The sequence below is a fragment of the Crocodylus porosus genome, unplaced genomic scaffold, assembly GCF_001723895.1.
Source record: "Crocodylus porosus isolate Cpor-Errol unplaced genomic scaffold, CroPor_comp1, whole genome shotgun sequence".
NCBI lineage: Eukaryota > Metazoa > Chordata > Crocodylia > Crocodylidae > Crocodylus > Crocodylus porosus.
In genome coordinates, this window is record NW_017728948.1 from 40274958 (window position 1) to 40293497 (window position 18540).

An 18540-nucleotide genomic window follows, 5' to 3' on the forward strand; every position below is an offset into this window, starting at 1 on the left:
GGAACATCTATAGCTGTGTATTTTTCTATCTTTATACAATGCTCCTAGGCAGGGGCTGGTGCTCCACAAAAGGAAGGATTGGGCCCCTTGGAGCTCTGGCTTGTGGCAGGTGGTGGCAGCAGGGCAGGGCAAGCAGAGTGAGTGAGTGGTGGCTGTGGCTGCTGTGCCCTGCGTGCATGGCTCAGTGTGGCCATGGCATGAGGGGCGGTGAGTGGACCTGTAACTGCTGCTTCTCTATGCCACTGCTGCTGCTACTGGCATTCAGAGGTGGATGGGTCTTTGGGAGGGTGCATGTGTGTGCATGTGTGAGTGTTTGTGTGTGTGCCCAGCCTTGTTAGCACCACTGTCCACCAGATAATGTTTACGGATCCTTACAGCACAATTAAACCTTAAATAGAATGTGAAATACACACACAGACAACTTAGTGTCCTAAAATAATCTAAAAAAATCTTATTTTATTAGTACAACAAATATTACCTTAGCAGTTTTTATATTCAGAGAGAGAAAAACATTCAGTACAATAATCGCACCCAATCCCAGATGTTACTTTGCTCAACAGGAAAGATGGCTGCTCAGTTCCTGAAAGCACAGGCTGCGTCACTGGCTGGAACAGTCCAAGACTGGATTTATGATGACAATGATGCCTAACATTCTTTCATCAACAGACCCATCACATGCACACCTCTTAATATGGCCTTTTTCCGTTGTCTTATTTTGGGCTTTGTCCATTGGTCTGTCTTCTTATCACCTTCTTTAACATATCCAATCATTTCATCCTGATTGATTCAGCTGGTTAGTGCCATTTTAGTTAACCTGAACAGGTAACAAGGCCATTGCTATGTTATGTTAGAAGAACTTCTCACAGTGATACAAAAGAAAACATATAATATAATGAGCACTATGAGCTCTATAAAAACAACTCAAAGCCAGCTGATAAACAAAATGAAAAAAGTCAGATAATAATGAGGCCATACAGAATTTAAGCAGTAATTAAATAAGGCTGAATATAAAAAAAAGTTAAATAATACTATAATTCACCAATCTATAAGCAGGTGCAACTTTGAAGCATGAAATATAAATTGCGACCCTAACAGCCTGGCCCTGGGCAGGTGCTGCTGTTTCCATTGCCACTGCTTCTCGTGCTGGTGCTTGGCAGGGCATGGAGCTTGGTGTGTGTGTTTGTGTGTGTGTGTATGTCCATGTCCAGCCTGACTCCAAGCAATCCTGCCCTGCATCCCTTACCTCCGTACCCCCTGTCTGTAGCAGATCCAGGCAGGACAGATGCCCCCAGCTGCCATTGCAGCTCCTGGCAGCTCCAGTTTGCCCCCACAAGCTCTCCTACCTGGATCCCAGTCTGCATCCTCACAGATAGGGATCCCCTTCTCCTTCACCAAAGTCAGAACATGAAGCCAGAGGTTTCTGCTGTTTGCCTTGCTAGCCTGCTCCCAACTGCCTTCCCTTTGGGAGCCCCAGGGATTTGAATGAGGGCTAAGGACCGTCTTATGAATAGATTTTAGAGTCTGGATTTGTATGGGATGCTTTGGATAAGGCTGAACCTGCCTCAGGTAGGGAGTTGGACTCCATGTCCCTTTCAGCCCTGCTTCCATGTGACTCTCTGATTTCTATGGTTGACAGAGCAGTGCAGGGGAGTGGGAGGGTGATGGGGGGAGGAGGGAGCTGCTCCCCTATTCCTGGCAACTGATCAGGGTGGGCCTGCCATTCATCACTCTATATTTCTCCATTTGTTCCTCTCTCCAGTCTAATACTTCACATTAGCTGAATCAGCTGAATTTCAGTTTGTTGCCTGTAGCTCAGCTTTTCAATGTATTAAGATCTCTCAGCATTTTAATTTTACCCTCCAAAATATTTGCAGTTTTGTGTCACCTGCAAATGTAATCAGTCTATTCTCTATTTATTTATCCAAGTCACTCTTAATAATGTTAAACAGCACTGGACCTAAAACAGATGTCATAAATTGCTCTTGAGAGTCATGTTATTGTGTCACTGTATATGTAATTTCTACTTATTTGCAGTTATTCAACTAATTGTATACCCATCTAATAATAATTCTGTCTAACTCACATTTCTCCACCTTACTTAAAGAATGGCATGTGGCTTTCTTAACACTGAAAGTTTTACCCTTCTCAAAACAGTTCTTTGAATGACTTATTTTAAATAACAGACTTAAATACTTCCTTTGGCTTCAAAGAACTACACTGACACTAGTTATAGTTAATGATTTTTAAAGTGTTTCAATTGTTTGTGATATACCAAAAAAATTTCATCATTTCTCAAGTAAATTTTTTGCCATCCATAAGCAGTTTATCTATGAGACAGTAAGAAATAAATTATTATTAATTTTAGCTATAAAGTACTTTGATCTTCTCTATGGTCACATATTCTTATAAATAAACCTTCAAATAGTCTGTACAGATATGTACAGAAGAGGTTGTAACTCAAGTAGTTGTTCTTTGTTGTTTCTCTTCATTACTTTGCTTTCCAGCCCACTTTCTTCAAAAATATAATAGCGATAGTTAAAAACTGTAATTGTTGTTACTGTCTTTAATCATGGTGTTACCTAAAGTATGAGAAGGGACACTATGTAACTAAAATAGTAGCACTGAGGCCCATGAATTGCCATGAATAGAGAGATGCCAAGACTCAAACTAAACATTCCAGTTTCTTTAGACTGTGATTTTTCTAATAAAGTATAAAATAAAATTACTAATGTTATAATAGCATCCCATCCACTATCGCTGTTTAAAAGGGAAGCTTCCAGTACTAGATGATATTATCTGTAAAGGTACTACAGCTGTACCTATTTTAATAAAAATGCATTCATAGAATTAGCATTAAATTTGGCTTTAAATATCTAAACTCTAATTCCTATCCGTAATCCAATGTCTTCGTAGCAAAAAAGATATATATTTAAAATATTCAAAATATATTTAAAAAAACCAAAATGCGTATTTAAAAAGTTTGAAGAATCATATTTGAATGATACAGTTAAATGGTTACATTTCAAGATGACACCAATAAAAGAAAGCATTTGTTTCTTTGAAAACTGAGGACAAAACTATCTGTACTGGTAGAATTGATGTCAGATAAACTCAGAAGTACAAAAAAGAAGAATTAGGACAAAAACAACAAAAAAATCAATTAGAAGTCCATGGAACTCTTCAATGAATTTTCACTTCCTTATCTTCCCTGAATTTTGGCTACAGATCTGAATAAGGCACACATATGCTATAGTGCAATAAACAGACCAAAGCAGTTCCCTTAGCACTTGTGATATTTCTTTTCATGACTTCTTACAACTATGATCATTGTTCTTTTTTTTTGAGGAGGAGGAGGAGGAGGACTGAAGGTATAAATAGCATGGGAAAGACAAAATTGGATCCATATATTATTATAGATTTTTTCCCCTTTTGGATTAATAAAGAGTTATAAAATAAAGTAAAACAAAACAATAAAATGAATCTTTAATGATAACCACAACCATGCCCCCAAACTCTGCTGCCTCACTGCAAACTCTCCTCTGCACTCTATCCCAATGCTTCCAGAGGAGCCCCAGAGTGAATGCCCTCCTTTGTTAATTTCACATGCCAGTTTGTCTTGACCTGCCTGCACCACACCATGATCCCTCACAACCTGCACCCAAGCCTGCATGATATCATGTGCAGACTTCTGGACATCATGTGACAGCTGATCAGCATAGAATGTGGATTTCTGCCCCTGGGCCAGCATCCAGCTGTCCTGCATGGGGGTCTCCTACTGTATCTGTACCCACCTAGTGTACTGGATTGGGCCAACAAGACCAGCAAGGACAAGGCCATCCAGGATACCATGCAGTCCAGGGTTCTCTGGCACTACCTCCAGAACATCAAGCACTAGTTCTGGGCCCATGCCACAAGCAGCTACTGGTGAGTGGACTATCCTAGACACCTTGGACAACAAACAGTGGGTCTAGACCTTCCGCACATGCCAGAACAGCTTCATAGACATAATCATGCAGGTGACCCCCCACATCACACTCTAGGGTGAGGTGCTGATCAAGACAGAGGACTTAACATAGCTACTTTGCCATCTCTGTGTGACTGCCCAGGTGAATACCGGGAGCATCCAAAATATCTGCCCTTATACATAATTTTATCAGCAAAAGCTGCACCTTCATATACAAGCTGTGTTTCTTTAATTTCATACTGCAGAAATACCACCTGTGTGAGGGAGGACAGGATGCAGAGGATGATATAGCAGCACAAGGCCAAAGGTACATGCCAGGCCAAAGGCATTGGACACAAGGGATTTCTGCAGAAGGTACCGAAGAAGAAGAAGTTTCAGGCCCTGGCATGGGTGACTGGTGCCTCCCGAGTCTGCAGGGCACCAGTGGGGCATGACTGGGGGCGGTCCCCCCAGCGGCCAATTTCAAGGTGGGCACTCTCCATGCCCTCCAGCCAGAGTGCTCACTGTCAAGGGGGGCAACAGCACTCTCAGGAGGGGCATGTACCCCCCTGTGTCCTCCCTATGTGTCACTTATGGGCCTTGGTCATTGTCTTTGAACACTAGGCATGCACAGCTGAGCGCTGGTACCAAGAGCAGAGGGAGTAGCATGAGTAGAACAGATTGTGAAGGCTCCAGATATAGAGGGAAAAAATCCTCAGGCTGGAAGATGCCTACACCTGGGCTGCTGAAATGCAGGAATGGGGGCTTGAGATGGCCACCCACTGTTTTGAGGGGCAACCCATTCCTTGGCAGAGCTGGCAGAATCTCAGTGCCAGGAGAGGGAGTTCATTGACAGACTCCTGGATCTCTTGGCTGCTACCTACAACATCTCTAATGGAATCCACTGTTGCTTCTTACAGATTGCCCATAGCCCCCAAGCTGGGGATGGTGGTGTTATCTTAGAAATGCTATTTAAAGGCCTGTTTTTTCTAGGAATTGGCTTATAGGTATAGCTACATGCATTATAAAGGTTCAAGATGGCCAGCAGAAGTTAACTGGATTTCTAAAGAGCTTGGGAGACATACACACAGCTTCTCATGGCACTGATAAAAGATGTGCTGTCTAGCACAACAAAGCCAAAGGATGGACACAGCCGGAGAATTGAGTGGGGGCATGCCATAACAAAAGATCACAGACTTCAAGGCAGACAGGTTGTCTAACACAACAAGGACACACAGCCTGGGAACCAAAGAAGTATATACCATACTGTCCCATAACACAAGATAAGTGACACCAGCTACAAGGCCCCAGAGTAGTGGAGGGGTCTGAGTCCTGGTTCTGGGGGAACTCAGTAGTCTGAGTCCCAGTTTCGGGGGAACAGACCAAATTAGGAGAAGGCCCAGAAGGCTACAGGGATGTGTGAGCATAGGGAGACAGCCAACCAGAGATAGCCACCAATGAAGAATCATCAGGAGTCATCAAGGGGATAGGAGAATACAAAAGCAGAGACTTGAAATTAACAATGGGTCCCTCCCTCTCCCTTTCTTTGTCCTGTCCCTGCCATCCCTCCTTGTCAGCCTCATCCTTTTCTTCCTTGAGAGGGGTTCCCATCCCCATCCCCAGGGAAGGGTCCCCAAGACCACCATGGAACAAGGGCATACCAGCAGCCTGTCTCATGCACCCCACTAGAGGGCGGGGTGTGGGCCTCGGCATCCCACCTCCAGACTGCTGACACCTAAGAGAAAGAGCCTTAGAGTACAACCTGCATCTGACCAGATGTACTTTGACTCTGATGTACATTGAGAGCCCTAGGATTGGTAGATATAGAATTGCTTGATTGTTTCTACTGTTGCTTTTCTGTTCTTACCCTATATCAATACATGTGCCGATTTTCAACTGGCAGGTATTGTGGTTGGTCTGAGGGCTCTGCTCGCCCAGAACAAAGGTGTAGGGGCTGGGTCCCTAAAATCCAGTGTCAACAGTTGGAGATGCTACCACCCTACCCCTTATAGCATGCCATGTCCCACTCCACAGAGTCTTCCCAGCAGCAAAAGGATTAGGGGTCCCATGGGAAGGACCCCCAGATGTTGGATGGAGGAAACAGTCCCCATGGCACCCTGACTATGAGGAAGATGAGTGGGAGGCAGACCCTGGACAGGACAAGAGGCCCAGTGGCCCATGGTACAGGAAAACAGAAAGACCTCTGGTGGGGGCTACACCAGTTGGTGGCAGTGAGTGAAGGAAGTAAAACCAGGTTCCTGGGGCCTGAGGCCAGGGCCATCCATGACACTACCTTCTTCCCTAATCCGCTCCATGGCTCCCCAGACCTGGACGTTGCCCTTTGTATGCAGGACCGTCAAACGTTTTCAGGACAATCCTAGCAGGATGTAAGAGCCCACCACTCTGCTAAAAGAAGTTGTCACTGGGATAGTGGTTGACTTCAGAGCCCATCTGCACTAGTTCATCCACCTACTCCTCCTAACCCTTCTCTGGGGGGTCCCACTGTAGGGGAGTGTCCCAGTCACAGTGGAGATGGGAAGTTCCTGGGCTCAATCTCATCAAGTGAAGTAGGATCCCAGGCATGGCCAAAGGTAAATTGGGGTCAGGGACCCTGCAGAAGGGGACTGGGACCTGGAGGCAGGGAGTGAGATTAGGGGCTTCCCACAAGGCAGCACCAGAAATCCACAGGCCCTGCTATGGCAATGCCTTGTGTCCTGTAGCTGCCTCCAACCCTGCCACACAGACCTCTCAGGCAGACAGCATGTCTGGGATCACCCACCTATCCAACTCCTGCATAGACTAGTCTTTGCTTCTGAGTCTGGAAATTAGTGTGCCACATCTAAAGCCTCCTTCCCCATGTTTCCCCTCTGAGTTTCTGTGTTGAGTTCTGCCCCTGCAGCATTCCTCTTGACCCCAGCCCCCTCCTTATTCCCCATCTTAACCACACCTCCAGGTCATTCCACCCCTTTCACAAACCTCCCCTGGCACCTCCAAAGTTTGCTGGCTTGTGTCAATGTGAAGAGGGACCAAGTTTTGACACAGGCAATGTTCAACAGGTTTTCTTTATTAAAGAAAAAGAAAGCTTTTTGTAACTGGATGTATGTCTTGCATACCAAATTATTTCACTAAAAAAAATATTAAAAAATAATCTGGAGAAACGAAAAATGGTTGATCTCCAGGGTCAAACTTTAATAATTATTTCCTGAAAGACAATACAAGTATTTAATTCCTGCTGCTTTAGTCACATGGAGTTCTTTGTTATGATTTGCAGGATACCAAGATTAAAATCTAGCAAATAATCACAACTATGAACTGTTTTATTCTTAAAGTGAATTAATTGATGGAATTATATATTTTTGTATAATCACTCATAATGATGGCGGTGATTTAATTATTTATATAATAGTCATTTTAGTAATAGTTTTGTTTGCATGTATCTCCAGAGAGCTTTAACAAGAGATTATATCTTTGTAACTGTTCTCCATCTGAGTAGATTGTACAGAGAGAAAAATAACCCCTCATTATTGATGGAAAACGGTTGTAAGAAAACCGTAATAACTTATTTTTATAATGTTAGGTTGTTATAACCTTTCCAGCACACTTAATGAGTTGTAAGACACACTTGCAATCATAATATATATATTTTTGTTACCAATGTTGCTTAGAGAATATAACATTTCCTTATGTTATTTTTTTGCAGGGGATGGAGGGGAGAGTGGAGTGGGAGGAGGAAGGGGAAGAGGATAAGCTTTAAAAAGCGCTGTTTAGGATAAATGAAACAATTCCAGGATGCTTCTGCCATCTGTCACCAGTCTTTAGTGATAAAAGAATTAACACCCTGGGCTGTAAACACTCAGACTCTATAAAGGATCTTTTATAACATCAATCTTGTTTTAATTTTCTATACTATTTTCTTCAGGCTGTATTTGGAAACAAGTATATACTCATTATTTACTGGGATTTGTCCAGCGTTTAGAAGTCATCTTTAGTTACAAACTGTAAATCCAAAGCCAGGGAGCATTTCATCAGGTGCCCAGCCACCAAGAAGTTTCTTTTGGAGTAAATATTTGCACGAATTTTGGAAGGCCCATTCCATTACTTAGCTCATCCTCTGATAACACACTATATTCCACTTTGCTCTACATTGGAACATCCTAATATATATAGTTTTTTGTATTTCAGTCTTTTCTCTTGTGCTTATTATGGGTGTTTCCAGGATTATATTAGTTTTCCATCACAGATAAAGTGAAAAGTCCTAACTGCCTCATTTGCTTTTGGATTCATGTTCTTTCATTTCATACTGCAGTGTTATCCATTGTTCCTATGAAGAATTCATCTGAGCTAATGATGCTGTCATCATCATCTTTATCTACATTGGGTACACTCTGCTGGGCCTGGCAAACTCTTTCAAGGTAATGTAATCCAATTAATCTCTTGCTCCCACCCCTCCAGTTACAAGACATTATCCTAGATTCTGTTACAATATCTGTAGTTGCATGTGCTATTTGTGTTTGACTGCATTTGAGCTCTACACACCTCTCTTTCTGAATTAACTGAAGACTGTTAAACACTACACATCTCTGAGAACCAGTCACTGTTAACAAAAAAAAGGAAAAAGAAAAAGGCTACCTTCTGGATATCTCTCTTTTATGGGCACTCATCATTGTAGAAACAGTGATATGTACGTCAAACTTCCTCCAGTTCTAAATTTCTTTGATTTCTGCTACTGTGTTATGTTCAGTAAGCATTGACAAGAGGCACAGCAGAGGCTTCTTTTTCCAACTATTTCAGACTTACATAACCTGATGCTTTTGAAAGTATAGCTCCTTACTGAAACCGTACAGAATCTTAAATGTCCAGATTTTAGAACTAGTTTTAATATTATTCTCAGAAAAAAACCCACTCTATAAAAGCAGAGGAGGTATAAACCTCTAAGTGAAAGTAAGGTGTCTTTTAACCTTGCTCACAGTGCAGTTTTGTTTCTGGAAGTCTCTGTATTTCCTTTTCAACTGATTAGGATGCCCAGGAGGGAGGATGCACTACACTTTGGTTAAGTAAGAATTCACTGCCATCCTTTTTTTCCTGTCAAATGCTTGTCAGCCACCAAGTTTAGTCTTATGAAGCTCTTGAGAGCCAAGGTTAACTGAAAGAGGTGAATAGAAAAAATATGAAGAGTTCTGAGACACAATCTGAAGTACTAATGGTGTTTGGTTATCATCATAGGCAAATAAGCATTCAGTAAGTTTTAAGCAGCTAAAGAGTTACAATTGGAATCCAAGTAATATTCAAAAAATCTTCTGGAATTTCAGTGGTTCAATTATTTCAGATCCAAATATAGATAATCTCTCTTTCTCTCCATCTGTGTCTGCTTCTGAGAAATGGTAAGCATCGTTTTTGGCCTTACCTGTGTGAAATGGTTCTTTTTATGTATGGGTTTTTAGAAGGTACAAAATAAGTACTTGTGGGAATTGTCAACAATAGTTAAGGAAAAGTTATGGAAACAAACATATGCAAAGATAAGAAATTCTAACTTTAATTATGTATTTACATATGTGCATGCATGCCTTCATTTTTTGTGATCTGAGTGTCTTTGATTCTCATTATGCTTTACTGTATGAACAGGGAGTGAAGGCAGAGAATGTTCTAGGGAAAGTAAATGGAGTCAGAGACAAGGTCTGCTATTTTTGGTGCTCTTTGAGAAATAGAGGGAGAATGGAAAGATTATGGGAAACAGTGTGATGGTAATACTTACAAGACAAAAAATCTCTAAATTTCATTGGTGTTTTTGCTTCCTCTGTGTGTACTGTGAATGAAAGCAGATTGTGCAAGTTAACCTACTATAGTCAAGGAATTCTACTTACAATATATCCTGTCACAGCAAAGAAAAGAAAAATAATTAAAGTTCAAAAACAGTAATGGTCTTTTCTATTATTTGCAACAATATTTTACTCTTTTAAACATTTTTTTTTTTACTTTCCCCCTCATTTTCTGCAGGTCTGAATTCCTTCCTTGCTAAATCCTTCATTCTATAGCTCAGCTGCCACATGCTGTAGTACTGCATAGATATAGTGTTCTTTTATCTTTTACTTCTCCCAAAAAATAAATCAGAAGCTAATATTCCCAATTTGGTCTTTCTGACTTGAAAATTAAAAAAAAAAAAATCAAGGGACATCTCTGAAGTTATAGGGAATATGGTTTTAGCCGTGGGAAGCTTTTGAATATGTGTTAGCCTTTGAAATGTGAGCATTCATCAGTTTTTCAGAGAAAGCAGAACTCTATTGAATTTATTTTCTGTTAAAATGGTCAAATCAGAAACCATTTCTCAGAAATGGTAGTCTAAAATGAGAAGATGTAGGGACTAGGGAGTTAAAAAAGATCAACAAGCTACTATTTTTGAAAACCCACAGGGTAGGTTTTAAGCATTACTAAAATAGTAGGAAAAAGGTTGTAACTACCTTCATTCTAATATTTTATTTTTAGCCAGCTAATTCAGTTAAAAAGTTATTTGTTATGCAACTGATTTACTAAAGTTTACTTTCACTGATTACTATTTTTGCAAGGAATGCTTATCTATTATATTTAGAGGCAACAGCATCTCCTCTCTCTTTTTAAGGGTTGCAGTTGGCTAACAGAAGTCATTTCAGCAGCTATGTCCTTCTTCTTTACTCTTATAAGGCTGGAATCTCTGTTGACTGTCATCTTGCTGTGTAGTCAGGGGGTTTTAGAGAAGTGATCACAAAGTCTGTAAAAAACACTATCATTCTGATCTGACTGAAGTTCATATCCGTATTGATTAAGTATATATGATAACACAAGGTATTGAGTAACAAATGTACTGGGTAACATATAAGTGTTACGTGTCCATGAAGGGGCAGATCCAGAGGGAGTATGGTGGTCCAGCTGCACTCCCCTTTTGCACTGGACGGTGCCAGGGAAGCCTCTCAGAACTTTTTTTAAATCTCCAAAGTACATAAAAATTCCCCCCCCCCGCCCTCTGTGTTGGAAGCATGCCCTATTCCCTTCCCCTACCCATACCTCCCCCTCCCCCACTGCTGCTGCTTTTACCACTGTCCCGGGGTGGGGAAGCTTCAAAGCCTCTCCTGCCCACGCCAGCCAAGCTGTGGGTGGGAAGTTGGACTCAGCTAGGGACAGTGACAGTTGCAGCAATGGCTATAGACAGTGAGAGTAGGTTCCTCTACCCTACGCAGTCCCACAGAAGAAGGCACAGGGAGAAGGAATGCCCCTGCCCATCACCACTGCTGCTGTTACTGTCAAAGCTGAGCCCAGCCCCCACTCAACCTGCCTGGAATGGGCAGGAGAAGCTTTTAAGTTATACTTGGGCATTGCTGGATGGTTGTTGCTTACAGGTGGATACCTCTAGAAAGTTTAGGACTTGAGAAAGGCTTGCCAGCCTTGATCACTGTGGTGGAGGACATATGTAACCAGACCTGGATCCAGTCAAGATGAGATGGAGCAAAACAGAACATCTAGGAAAATTTCCCCCCCGGCCTCATAGAAGTGCAAGATGCAGGCAGTGGTGATGAGGCATCATACATACTCCTCAGCACACTCAGAGCCACCCAGTGTACCTTCAGATATCCAAAGGTGCACTCAATGGACACTGCTGAGGCAGCAATGGAAATGTTATTTCCTGTGGTCTAAGTTACCCAAGTAGGTCTTCATAAGCCAAGGGAGAAGAGAGTAGACTAGGTCTCTGATGAAAATGGGTGGGATACTGACTCCTTCATCCTCAGTGCTGGAGGTCCTGGGGACTTAGTGTCTATTCTCTATCATCTAGGCAGGGTACTGTTGCAGATCCATAGGCACGGTCCTCCCAGCCATCAAAGATGTGAGTGAAGTGGCCAAGGCATTTAATAATGCCTTGCAGCAAAATGGATAAGAAAACCTTGCAGTTGATGAACTTAATGTCTTAAAATGGGTAGAGTATGGGGATGTGGATGTCATCAATGGTTCTCACACTGTTGGAGAAGCCCATCTGGTAGAAGCCAGTGATGACCTCTTATGGGTTGACAAGACAAATGGAGCAGTTTGTCAACAAGTCCTGGATAACCTGCACACCTAATGAACCATCACTGTGGCTTGGACTTATCCATGCCAAACTGGTTGGTGACAGAGCAGGGGTTGTTGGGGGTAGTTATCTTCCCAATGGTGATAACGACTTGTTTCTCCAGAGTCAGCAGTGAGATTATGCTGATGTTTTGTTGCTCAAAGTGGGGAGCCAACTGGGCCACAGTGTTCATGAAGGTGGTCCAGCACATGTGGAAGTTCTGCAGCAGCTGCCATCATCTCTGGTGTGCAGGACAATGCACTCCCAGCAGTCACAGCTGGTCTTGCAAGCCCCAAAATGCCATGCAGTGGTCTGAATATTTTTCCAGAGAACCCCAAAATCTATGGAATTGTGGAGGGTCTCAGCTTCATTAGAAGCAGTCAGCCAATTCCAGGATGGCTCCTGGATCCTAAGCTGGAAGGCATGTGCCAGCATGATTACCTCTTGGACCATCTGTAGATAGGCACATGTACTATCCTATGGTCTCCAGAAAAAGTCACAAAAGGAAACAAGGACATAATGTTGGTCCTGGGGCCATAGGCTAGTGTTCAAAGGGTTATGGTCTGTGGCAGGGTGTAGGCAGAAAAAATGACAAACTTGCAACTGATAAAAGACAGGGGCCAGCCTCAAGATCTCTCTGTGGGAGCCATGAACTAGGAAGGAAGGGAGAAGTTACTGTGCCTGGAAGTTCCCTGGTGGGGTTGTGGTTCCCACTGGCGGCCAGCCACTCAGGGCTGCTCTGTGCACTCTGCTGCTCTCAGCAGTCTTGGCAGCTTAGGGTCCCACGGGGCCCCCTGTCTGTGGGCCATCACCAATACAGGCTGCCTGTACACCTCCTTCCCGAAACACCAAGTGCTTGCATGGTGCTCAATCGAACCCCTTCTCAGTTGCAGGGGTTTAGTTGCTTGAACTAAACTGTGCAGCTTGGACTGGTTCATTTGTATACTTGCATGCTCCCAAAGACTGGCATTTTAAAAATCTGATTAGAAGATTGATGTAACCATTCATTTCCTTTATCATCTTACTTAGGAGTCTCCAGTAAAGTACATAAACCATCCCCCATCACAAAAAATTTTACATCTATAATCTTTGAATACATCTAGCGTCATAGCGCTGAAATTATGCTAATATGGCAATCCATGGAATTCTACAGAATTAGTTATCAGTAGTGTCCTGTCCTGTCCCATCCCATCCTATCTGGTCCTGTCCTTTCCTCCTCAGTTTACACCATGGGATATAAATTGTAAAGGAATTAGAATCAGAAATTGAATACTTAATATGATTAGTATTTAGTGGTAGCTACATTTTCAGGGAAAAACCTCCAAAATCAAATTATGTACTGATGTAGTTATAATTTGCCATTTTTGCAGATACTACATTTACATTATAATACATTTCTTACAGCCCGTATTACATCTTTCCTAATTTTCTCTGTTAACTCTCTCATTCAAATCACACAGCAGTAGAAAAGCCAAAAGATAATTATGCATAACTTCCAAGGACTGTAAGGCCCAATCCAAAACTAAGAAGCAGTTTAGTTTCCTAAACATACATGCTTTCAGGTTTTTTTAAAGTACATCCTCAGCAGTATAAATCTTAGTTATAGATCTGTGAACTTTTATTTCTTATCTTAGTGGAGTTCCTAAACTTTTCTATTTTGTTGTTATATGGGTAAACTCCCACTCTTAGTTCCTGGGGAAATGTTGTCAGTTAGCTAATAAAATGATACCTGTTTAAAAAAAATACTTTAGGTTCCATAGAAAACATCTATATTAAAAAATAAAGTTTAGTAAATGTGTTAATAAATCAAATGTGAATTTAAGATTGAGAAGTGAATCAGTTCCTTCAGGATGTTAGCTTGAAATCATATAGCAGGTAGGAAACATTCACCTTGTCTAAACTGATCCCAAAATAATTACCCAGCTATTCTTATCTTTTGATACTTCTGCTACCACTTTAACCTAACTTTAATTTAAGAAGTAGTTTAAAAAGACAGAAAAAGAAGAATGTAGCATACATTTCTTATTCAAAATCTGGATTGTGCATCTGGGAACTGAACTTCATTTCAGTTCTGGATTGGGCCTTACAGTCCTTGGAAGTTAGGTATAATTATCTCTAATCCTTCCTACTGCTGACTCAGTACTTTGAAAGTGTGGAGAGAGAGAGAGCTGACTCTTTGGAGTTTGCTCTCCAATCTCTGTTTCTTTAAAAAGTACAGTTGAGTAATCTATATTTCAAAGAAAGATGACCTTTACTTGATTTAAATGGAATCTTTCTTTCAATATCTGAAATGAGAAAGTGATTAAAGCTTTAGTTTGATAGGTAAGATGTATTTTAGGAGCAGATAAGCTTAAAGGTCAGACACTGTCAAAAGAAGGATTTTGACTTTTTAATATTAAAGTACTTCATAAGAATCATGGTTTATGCATGTCTGGCACATTTTTAAAGTTCTAAAATAAAATTGTTCTGCATTTTCATAAGATTCACCTTTCAGTGTTAGCCACAATTTGATGACACTGGGTGAGTAATTACCTTGATATATTTGGTAGTTACTGCTACTGAAGCAGGATGTTTTCCTACATTCTGAGGAATCATTCCAAAATAATGGTGTATGAAGCATCACCTCTACCTTTCAAATGTATTTATTTGATTGCTACTGATGACCTAAGCTCAAGATTTTTATGTCTAACCATAAAATCAGATATCATCTGAATGCAGTGGAAAATCAGAGTTGCAATTTTTGTTTCATTACCAGCATATTAATACTTCAAGTATTGTGACTCCCATACATGCTTCTAAAATATTAATAGTTTTCTCTAGATAACAAACAAAATAGATTTACAGATTTTACATTAGTATTTATGGTGAATTAATGACATAATAAAAATACCATAACTGCATTAGTCAACTGACCTTTTAAAAGAACCTCTTAAAGTCTTTCCGATATTGTCCTACCTCCTAATTCATGTTCTTCCCTATCTATTATTTTTCTCTTCTTCATTTTTTTTTTCCCATTCCATCTCTATGGTTGCGTCCAGATAAGCACGGCCATATGGTATGGAGCACCAGAGACACGTGCACACTCAGCCCCATACTGCACACTGAGCTGTTCCATACTGCAAGATAACAGGAAAGGGGGTAGGGGAGGAGGGTGGACCCAGGGAGATCTTGGGGTCAAAAAACCTGTGGAAAACAAAAGCATAGCAGCACACCCAGGGCTGCAACCCCCCACCCCCAAACCAGAGCCTGCCTGGCCACAGGCACGCTCTGGCTACTGGCCAGGCTCCAAGCAGCAGGATCACTGCTGGTGGAGCCTCAGGAGGCCCCCAGGACCCCAAGTAAGTCTTCTGGGGTTAGGACACTTTTTGGACCTAGCCTCCCCTAGCCCACCCAAGGTAACCTTCTGTGCACCAGTGAGCACATGGCACAGGTATTCCACAGGGACAAGTAGCAGTGGTATAAAGTGTACCAGTGGCAACGCATAGGGTGTGCACAGGGGTGCATATTCACCCTGAGAGAGCTGGTACATACCCTGACAGCAGAGCTCCCTGCTTAGGTAATGGGTGAGGAGGGCTGGTGAGAACACTGGTGCACCCCTGAGAGAGTCGACTGGAGAGTAGGGGCACCAGAAGTGATCCCCAAGGTCCCCCACAGTTGATTATGCCAACTGGGCAGGGGGGTTCTCCTGTGGCCGATCGTGCTGGTCTGGAAGTGTCGGCATCAGCACTTCTGTGTCAGACCACGAGGATTGCTTCTCCTGGCACCCCCACACCCCAGCCGGCATTGTCACGGGGGCCACCAGCATTTTTGGCTGCCCCCCACAATCATCCCCTAAGCAGGAAACGCTGCCATCAGGGGGTGCACCAGCTCTCTCAGGGGGTGAATGTGAACCCCTGTGTCCCCCTCATGCATAGCCACTGGCACACCTTATGATGCTGCCACTTGTCCCTGGGGGATGCCTGTGCCAGGGACTGTCTGGTCCACAGACAGTTACCTTGGGTGGGTTAGGGGAGACTGGTGCCAAAAAATGTGCTAGCCCCAGAAGCCTTTCCTGGGGTCCTGGGACACTCCTGGGGCTGCAGCAGCAGTGATCCTGCTATTTGGAGCCAGGCCAGCAGCCAGTGTGGCTCCAGCCAGGCAGGCTCCAGTTTTGGGGGGGAGATGGGATGCTGCCCCATGTGTGCTGCTATGCTTTTGTTTTGCACAGGTTGTACACCATGAGGTGTGCTGCTGCTTCTTGTCCACAGAGAAGATGTCCACACTCATGTGGTGTGGCCTATGAGTCTATCTTTAACATCCACGTTATATTTCTGATCAATTACTCTGCCTTTTCTAAAGAGAAAACATATGTTAAAACAAAGTTTAATTAGGCAAATAAATGTCTACATTGACTCCAACTTGATGCTAATATGAGGTGGGCAGTAGAGCTATTATTGTTTTCTGTGTGTTTGCTGCTAGACTTCTGCTCCCACCCGAGTCAAAAGGTTGGGCCACTAGAGAACTTTCTATCAGGTAATATAGATTTTCTAGTGGAGGTTTAATTAGACTCTGCTTTATACATGATGCAGTACTCCTAAATACTATCATTAGTGGACCCAAACGATCATCTTATTCTATTTGTTGCATTGTTGTATATCTTAAGGCTACAATGAGGTTCTGTAGCTAATGAAGCAGTTATACATGTATTCTTTTTAAAAACATACCACTTCTAATATGAATATCAGGTCATCTATTTGATATTAATTAATTGAAGTTGAAAGATAGGAGGCTCTTAAGCACAGACAAACTGGATTGCAAAGTAACTACTTACCTGGCTCTATCCATGGTAGTGTGATTTATTTTTCTCAGACCAAAACTTAGGATGAAAGGGAATACTAATTCTTAACATGCCGACCCTCAAATAAGGTGTAGCTGAGTGGGTTGTCACCAGACTGTCAGAGACACAAACTGCTGCAAGCAGGCTGGGCTTCTTAGAAATAAGACGATCATCCCAGAACTAGAAGTGAAGAGATTTAAGTCTCGGTATTTCCTTAGGTGGGGAAATGTGTCTTGGGCTTTTGTTGGTTTTTACTCTTTGTTCTCTGAATGTCAAATACCTAGGGTAAAAAAAAATACTGCTTTGTTTTTAAAAAAATATATTTTTGAGCTGCTTTATTCAGTTGTTCTCACAGGAGAAAAAAGGCTTAAAGGTTCCAAACAGCTGGCCTGTTTCATTAACATGCTTTGTAACTGCAGCCCTGAGGCTAAACAGAGGCAGAACCTGCTTGCTTGTAAAGGGGTGCTCTTGATAGAACTAAAAAAGGTATAAAGTAAGAAAGGGACCTAGGATCCCAGTTTTTGGGATAAATAACTTGAAATACATAATACATCAGAAGTAAGACTGTATCTTGCATTGTTCCTTTTCTGTTCTACATTTATCCTTTTTCTACCTATGTATCCCTCCTCTCACTTCTCAGTCTCTTGTAGTTAGTTCCAGCATTTCTTGACCCAATCCTCCTCTCCTTCCATTCTATATTTGCTCCCCCCAACTCCATCTATGAGGCTGCTCTTTGAATTCCCATCATGCTTGTTCTTTGTGATCAGTTTTCATATTGTAAACACCACCAGCAGCCCAAGCAAATCAGTTGCTAGCCTGAAATACACAATACTGATTGAAAAACAATGCATATTGAAAGACACTCCCATTGATTTTAAGTAGGTTCAGTATTTGAGACAGGTTTTTTCCTCCTCTATTGACACAATATAAATAATGGGGGAAAGTTTGAAGTAGAAAAACTCTGCTCAAAATGAATGCAATGACATAAATAATAAATACGGGGCTCAATCAAGCTTTTGCATATATGCTAAGGTATAATACACAGTTGCATGGCTTAAGGTATTTATGTCAGCAGCTTTGTTCTTAGAGGGGATTTTTACATATGCTCTGGGCACTGGGCACTTTAATTAGCGAGCTGTGCTAATTAACAGTGCCCATGCATCACATGCATCAGTGTCCCCACACATCCCTGGGCTGAAAAAATGACTGTGGGACACTTTGAACTAAAGTTCATCCAACTTGTTGTATTTCAAAGTGCCCTGCCTCCATTTTTTCAGCAAGGGAACACACGGGGACGCTGATACACATGATGCAGAAGGCTGCCAAAATGTGTCAATTTCCATGCTCCAGCAGACTCAATTAATCAAGTCTGCTCTGACATACTGTTTTTCCAGCAGGCTCCCTCCACATATATAGGACCCCTAAGTACCTTGACACAGCTCTGCTATCTGACAGAGAGAGGCTTTTTCATAGATTTCATAGACATTTGAAGGGACTCCAGAAGATCATCGAATCCAGGCCCCTGCCCCAGGGGCAGGAAGTCAGCTAGAGTCCAAGGACCCCAACAATATATGCATCCAAATGTGTCTTGAAGGCATTCAAAATGGGTGCTTGAACCGTGGGTGGCAGTCTGCTCCAAACCTTGGGGGCTCGGATAGTGAAGAAGTTATTTCTTTTGTCCAGCCTGAATCAGTCACAGTGGAGTTTGTGACC